At 52.1% G+C, this 7,163-nt stretch overlaps 1 pseudogene; it reads left to right on the forward strand.

The window, feature by feature from the left end:
- The first annotated feature begins 4,496 nt into the window (after window positions 1-4,496).
- On the forward strand, window positions 4,497-6,941 carry LOC146073724 (E3 ubiquitin/ISG15 ligase TRIM25-like; annotated as a pseudogene).
- Window positions 6,942-7,163: the final 222 nt, after the last annotated feature.

Raw genomic sequence — 7,163 nt, forward strand, 5'->3', positions numbered from 1 at the left:
GCCCGGATCCCCCAGCGAAGATGATCGGATCCCCGGCCGCCGGAAGCTGACTGGCTGCACGGAGCCAGAGAGGTGAGGGTTGGGGAGGTGACTGTGGGCTCCTGGGCAAACTAATTTGGGGGGGGGGGGGGGGTCCAGTGAACTAGGTTGCCATGGGGCCCTTCCTAATGTTAAGACGGCCCTGTGTCCAGGGGCCTTGGTTGGAGCCACGGCTGTGGGTTGAGCCAGGATGAGGGGACAGAGGTGGGGGCCAATGAGCTGGGGACCCCTTAGGCATGAGCCTTACCTCCTCACCTGGGGGTACTTCCTGTGAGGGCCACTACTCTGGAGGTTGGGATGCGGGAAGTTGGGACCACACAGGTCAAAGGGTACTCCTGTTTGGGACCCCAGTGGTTGGGACAGAATAGGAACGGGCGCAGACTTATGCATTTGTGCCGGACATCCCAATATGGGTGGCAATAGCATAACACAAGGGCAAGGCACCATATGCTGTGATTATAACTTCTCAATATGATTATATTCATTATTGCAATGTCACACATTGTACTTATATAGCGCAGTTACCATTTGCTTTTTCCATTGTGTTTTTTTGCAGTTGGCGATGGCTCCGTTAATTCCTATGGACTTGGATATGTAGGGCCACGTCCTAGTCTTGGGGCGTACTAGTCACGTCAGCTATGCTATGATTTGTATGCATTGTGCAAAACTGAGCATGCGTACATCTGTAAATGTCTGACTGTCACACTGTGTGTTAGACTGTCACACTGTGTGTTGTAGCAGTTGGGGACACTGCAGGCCTGTCCTGTACCTTACTACCCCCTCCTCCCCCGTTGGGGACACTGCAGGCCTGTCCTGTACCTTACTACCCCCTCCTCCCCCATTGGTGACACTGCAGGCCTGTTCTGTCCAGTCCCTCACCACCCCCCTCCTCCCCCATTAGTGACACTGCAGGCCTGTCCTGTCCAGTCCCTTACCACCCCTCCTCCCCCGTTGTTGACACTGCAGGCCTGTCCTGTCCAGTCCCCTACCACCCCTCCTCCCCCGTTGTTGACACTGAAGGCCTATCCTGTCCAGTCCCTTACCACCCCTCCTCCCCCGTTGGTGACACTGCAGGCCTGTCCTGTCCAGTCCCTTACCACCCCCTTCCTCCCCGTTGTTGACACTGAAGGCCTATCCTGTCCAGTCCCTTACCAACCCCCTCCTCCCCCATTAGTGACACTGCAGGCCTGTACTGTTCAGTCCATTACGCCCCATCCTTCCTCTTGGTGACACTGCAGGCCTGTCCTGTCCCTTACCACCCCATCCTTCCTCTTGGTGACACTGCAGGCCTGTCCTGCTCAGTCCCTTACCAACCCCCTCCTCCCCAATTGGTGGCACTACAGGCCTGTCCTGTCCCTTACCACCCCATCCTTCTCTGTTGGGGACACTGCAGGCCTGTCCTGTCTAGTCTCTTACCACCCCCTCCTCCCCTGTTGGTGACATTGCAGGCCTGTCCTGTCGAGTCCCTTACCACCCCTTCCTCCCCCGTTGGTGATACTGCAGGCCTGTCCTGTTCAGTCCCTTACCACCGCATCCTCCCCCATCAGTGACACTGCAGGCCTGTCCTGTTCAGTCCCTTAACACCCCATCCTCCCCCATCGGTGACGTTGCAGGCCTGTCCTGTCCAGTCCCTTACCACCCCTCCTGCCCTATTGGTGACACTGCAGGCCTGTTCTGTCCGGACAGGAATGGGTTTTACGGGGAAAAGCAGCGTGTCACAGGGAAAAGGTGATGAGGAGAGGCAGTGGGTGAGAGGATGATGGAGATAGTTTGATAGAGAGAGGCAGTGGGTGGCCAGGAGAGAGTGACAGGCAGTGGGAGACAGAGAGAGATGGTGGGTGGAAATGGGTAGGTGACAGAAAGTGGTTGAAAGAAAGAGGCAGGGGTAGACAAGGAGTGGGTGATAGGGAGTGGGTGATGGAAAGAGGCAGGGGGAGATGTGGTGTGGTTGACAGAAAGAAGATCTGGGTGATCAGGAGAGGTTGACAGGGAGTCAGTGTGTAACGGAGAGTGGGTGAATTGGAGGGGGTGAGGGAGAAAAGGTTACAGAAGAGATGCTGTGGTTGACAAGGAGTAGGTAATGTAGAGAGGAAGGGGGTGATGGGCAGTGGGTGACGGAAAGAAGCAGGGGTTGATGGGGTGTGGGTGATGGAGAGAGTCCGGGGTTGACGGGGTGTGGGTGATGGAGAGAGGCAGGGGATGACAGAGTGGGTAATGGAAAGAGGCTGGGGGTGATGCGGAGTGGGTGACGGAGAGAGGCAGCGGCAGTGGGTGACGGAAAGAGGCAGGGGTTGATGGGGTGTGGGTGATGGAGAGAGGCAGGGGTTGACGGGGTGTGGGTGATGGAGAGAGGCAGGGGTTGACGGCGTGTGGGTGATGGAGGGAGGCAGGAGATTACAGAGAGTGGGCCTCTCTGTCATCCTGCACTGCACCTGCTCAGCCTCCACTGCACCTGCTCATTAAAGGAATAGGCGGCAAAAACGTGAGTCCCGGGCTGATGGGCACCCGACACTCCCCACCACTGCAGTCTCGGCACCTGTACAATGCGGGCTGCATTGTACAGGTGCCGAGACTGCAGTGGTGGGGAGGTAAAAACCGCCACTGCCCCAAGTGTCAAATCTTTTAACCTTGAACAAATAAAGCAACACATTCAAATTGTCAAAATCTGGTACCTGTGCCCATTTTATCCTCCTTCTTCATGCCAAAATGCTTGTTGGTCATGACAATTTGCAAGTGGGTGATCTGTGTAGATTTAATTTGTAAAATCTCTTGACCAATGCTGTTTAACCCAGGGTTGCCGACTTTCTTATTCTCCTCTCCGGGAGAAGCCCGGAGAGGAGAGATTCAGTAGCCGCTCAGGGGGCGGGGCTTAAGCGTGACATCATTAAGCCCGCGCCCCCGTGCTGTTAAACCAGAGAATTCAGTGATCTCTGTGAAGGGGGCGGGGCTAAAATGACGCAATTTTGACGTTTTAGCTCCGCCCCCTCCTCTGAGACCCGAGGATTACGGCATTTTAATGCCGCAATCCGGGGGACAGCGGGCCCCCCCCCCCCTGAATCCGGGAGGGTTGCCCACCCTTCCGGGGGGCCGGGAGTGAGCCCCGATTTTCGGGAGACTCCCGGAAATTTCGGGAGGGTCGGCAACCCTGGTTTAACCATACTTGCAGACTTTTATTTTCACCTCTCCGGGATAGGCAACAAGGCTGGCATCACTTGGCCCCGGCCCCCGCCCCATGCAACAAATAATCTAAATGACGCAGAATGCTGCTACCATGTCATTTTAGCCCCGTCCCCTCTCCGCAGACCCGTGATTTGCGCTAACTGAATCAGTGGGGAAGGGGGGTGACCAGCATGCGGGAGACTTGCCCACCTTCCCAGGGGGCCAGGAGGCGGACCTAATATTCGGGAGCCTCCTGGCCATTCTGGGAGGGTAGGCAAGACTACAAAACTACAGCTACTTATTCAAAATGGTAAATGATGCTATATGTGCCCACTTTGCCAGTATATTTCATGCCCAAAAAAGCTTTGGTCCAGTCAAAATGCAAGTGGGTCACATGCAATTGACCCCCCATATTGATTTCAGGTGTCAAATTTGTTACCCGAGACTTGTTAACCCTTGCAATACTGAAGTTTGGAATAAGAAGAGTTCATTTGAGAATCAAACTTCAGCCGGGTATGGATAATTGAGTAGACAGGAACTAGGTCGACAAGCATTAGATCGACATGACTGAAGGTCGACAGGGTCATTAGGTCGACATGGGTAAGGTCGATCGTCAAAAGGGCGACATGGGGTTTTTCTCTTTTTTTTGTCACGAATGTCGACACAGTTGACATGGACACGTAGCACTGCATCCCCTCGCATGACTCGCTGCTACACTCGGCACACTATTTTATTCTCCCACTATGCCCTAGTGGATGGTAGGGTATGAAATACCGCCTGTCGGCACGTCGGCTCAAAAGAAAAAGTGAAAAACCCCATGTCGACCTTTTGGCTGTTGACCTTTCCCATGTCAACTTTATGCATGTTGGCCTAATGACCCTGTCGACCTTCAGTCATGTCGACCTTCAGTCATGTCGACCTAATACTTATAGACCTAGTGACTGTATCCCCTTCAGCCTTATGCTGGTTTCTGAGTGACAGCTCCCCCTCCCCCTGTGTGCAGGATGTGATCTCACTGGTATCTGAGCGACAGCTCCCCCTCCCCCTGTGTGCAGAATGTGACCTCACTGGTATCTGAGTGACTGCTCTCCCTCCCCCTGTGTGCAGGATGTGACCTCACTGGTATCTGAGTGACAGCTCCCCCTCCCCCTCTGTGCAGAATGTGACCTCACTGGTATCTGAGCGACAGCTCCCCCTCCCCCTGTGTGCAGGATGTGACCTCACTGGTATCTGAGCGACAGCTCCCCCTCCCCCTGTGTGCAGGATGTGACCTCACTGGTATCTGAGTGACAGCTCCCCCTCCCCCTGTGTGCAGGATGTGACCTCACTGGTATCTGAGTGTCAGAGACTTTCACTTTCATTTCTCCCTCCTGCTGCCAGCGATGGCGTCTGCTGATCTGAGACAGGAGCTGGACTGTTCCATCTGCCTGAGCATTTATACAGATCCTGTAACCCTGAGATGTGGCCACAACTTCTGCCGGGTCTGTATTGATCGTGTGCTGGATACACAGGACGGGGCTTGAGTTTATAGCTGTCCTGAGTGCAGAGCAGAGTCTCAGGAGCGTCCTGCACTGATACAGAACATTCCTCTGTGTAACATAGTGGGGAGGTTCCTGTCTGCTCACCCAGATCAGGAGGAGACCGGGATCTGCTGCACTTACTGTGTGGACTCTCCTGTACCTGCTGCTAAGTCCTGTCTGATGTGTGAGGCTTCTCTGTGTGATAAACACCTGAGAGTACACAGCAAGTCAGCAGAACACGTCTTATGTGACCCCACCACTGCCCTGGGGAACAGGAAATGCTCCGTCCATAAGAAGGTCCTGGAGTATTACTGCACTGAGGATGCTGCCTGTATCTGTGTGTCCTGCAGTTTGGCTGGAGAACATCGGGGACACCTGGTGGAGATGCTGGGTGAGGCCTCTGAGAAGAAGAAGGATAAGCTGAGGAAGGTTCTGCAGAAACTGACCACAAAGAGAGCGGAGACTGCGCAAAGAATTCAGAATCTGCAGGAGCGCAGGAGAGAGGATCAGGGAAAAGCAGCAGGTGTAACAGAGACAGTCACTGCCCTGTTTAGAGACATCAGGAGACAGCTGGAAGACCTGGAGAAGAGAGTCCTGAGTGAGATCTCCAGGCAGGAACAGCGCGTTTCACTCTCAGTCTCTGATCTGATCCAGCAGCTGGAAATAAAGAAGGACGAGCTGTCCGGGAAGATGCGTCACATTGAGGAGCTGTGTAACATGTCTGACCCAGTGGTTGTCTTACAGGAACCGGACACAGGGGACTTGTGTGACATTGAGGACACAGAGAGACATGATAACCAGGTCCGTGGTGCAGGAGGTCTGGGTGTGGATCTCATCTCCCGGACATTACATACATTATCTGATATAATAACAGGGATAAATACAGGGATCTATGTGCAGGAAGCTACAGACCTATTACTGGATGTAGCCACAGCTGGTGATAATATACAGATATCAGGTGACAGGAAATCTGCATCCTGGTCATATATAAACCAGAATCACCCAGTAACACCAGAGAGATTTCAGTGTAGTCAGGTAATAAGCACCAGGGGATTCTCCTCAGGGCGACATTACTGGGAGGTGGATGTCAGTAAGTCAAAGTACTGGAGGGTGGGGATGTGTTATCCCAGTATAGACAGGAGAGGGAAGCAGTCATACATTGGGGATAATAACAAGTCCTGGTGTCTGTATAGGAGGGGGTATAATCAGTACTTAGTGCTACATGACAGTACAGGGATCCGGTTACCTGACAATATCCCCTATGACAGAGTGAGGATATACCTGGATTATGAGGCAGGACAGATCTCCTTTTATTCTCTGTGTGGCCCCATCAGACACTTACTCACCTACACTGCCGCCCTCACTGAGCCCCTCCATGCTGCATTATATGTATGGGGCGGATCTATAACTATATCTGGGGGAGTCAGGAGCTGGGAGATATTACCATAACAATCTGCCCAGAGACTGAAGATGGGGAACCTGATTAGAGGAACATTCAGCCAATGTAATGTAGTGGGTGGGGCTACAGCTGAGCTCCTCCCCTGTGTAACCAGGTGACCAGTGTATTGGATGTGTTACCATGTTGGTGTGCTATAAGCTGCTATAATACAAATGTATCTCTGTGGGATGTCCCGGCCTCTGACTCAGCCAGTCTGCACCCTATTAAGGACCATACACACGGTGTGATGTGGAGGTGCCCAGACGCGGTACATTTTGTGCTTCATGCGTTTTGCACTAGATTGCTTAGAAAGAAAGCATGGATTGCTCCATGTGTATGCCCCCAGGCAGTATAGACAGAAGAGGAGATCAGTCGCACATTGGAGATTATAACAATGTATAGGGGGGGTACATATAATAATACAGTACACAGTGCGGACATTAAAATTCTCCCCTAGACACAACTCAAACGTCCACCCCCCCTGCCTAATTTTGTTTTACTTTAATTGATTGGTTAAATATAAGCTGTCACAGGCAGGGCCCTCCGCCCGCATGTTCTTTTCCTTCTCTTATCAAACCATCTTTGATGGCACCAAAGTCTGTGATTTTCTGCAACACTGATAATTATCCCAGCATCCTCCGCTGATGGTTATGTGCCCTGTACTCTATTGTAATCACCTGTAAGTCATTGTTTTGCTTATTCATCTATGTGCTCTGTAATTGGGCGCTGCAGATCCCTTGTGGCGCCATATAAATAAAGGATAATTATTAAATAATAATGTATTTATTTATTTACAGTGTCTTACATAGCGCAGCAGATTCCGTTACAGTGTCTTATATAGCACAGCAGATTCCGTTACAGTGTCTTATATAGCGCAGCAGATTCCGTTACAGTGTCTTATATAGCGCAGCAGATTCCGTTACATTGTCTTATATAGCGCAGCAGATTCCGTTACAGTGTCTTATATAGCGCAGCAGATTCCGTTACAGTGTCTTATATAGCGCAGC

This window comes from Crinia signifera, chromosome 4 (assembly GCF_055691185.1).
Source record: "Crinia signifera chromosome 4, ASM5569118v1, whole genome shotgun sequence".
Classification (NCBI taxonomy): domain Eukaryota; kingdom Metazoa; phylum Chordata; class Amphibia; order Anura; family Myobatrachidae; genus Crinia; species Crinia signifera.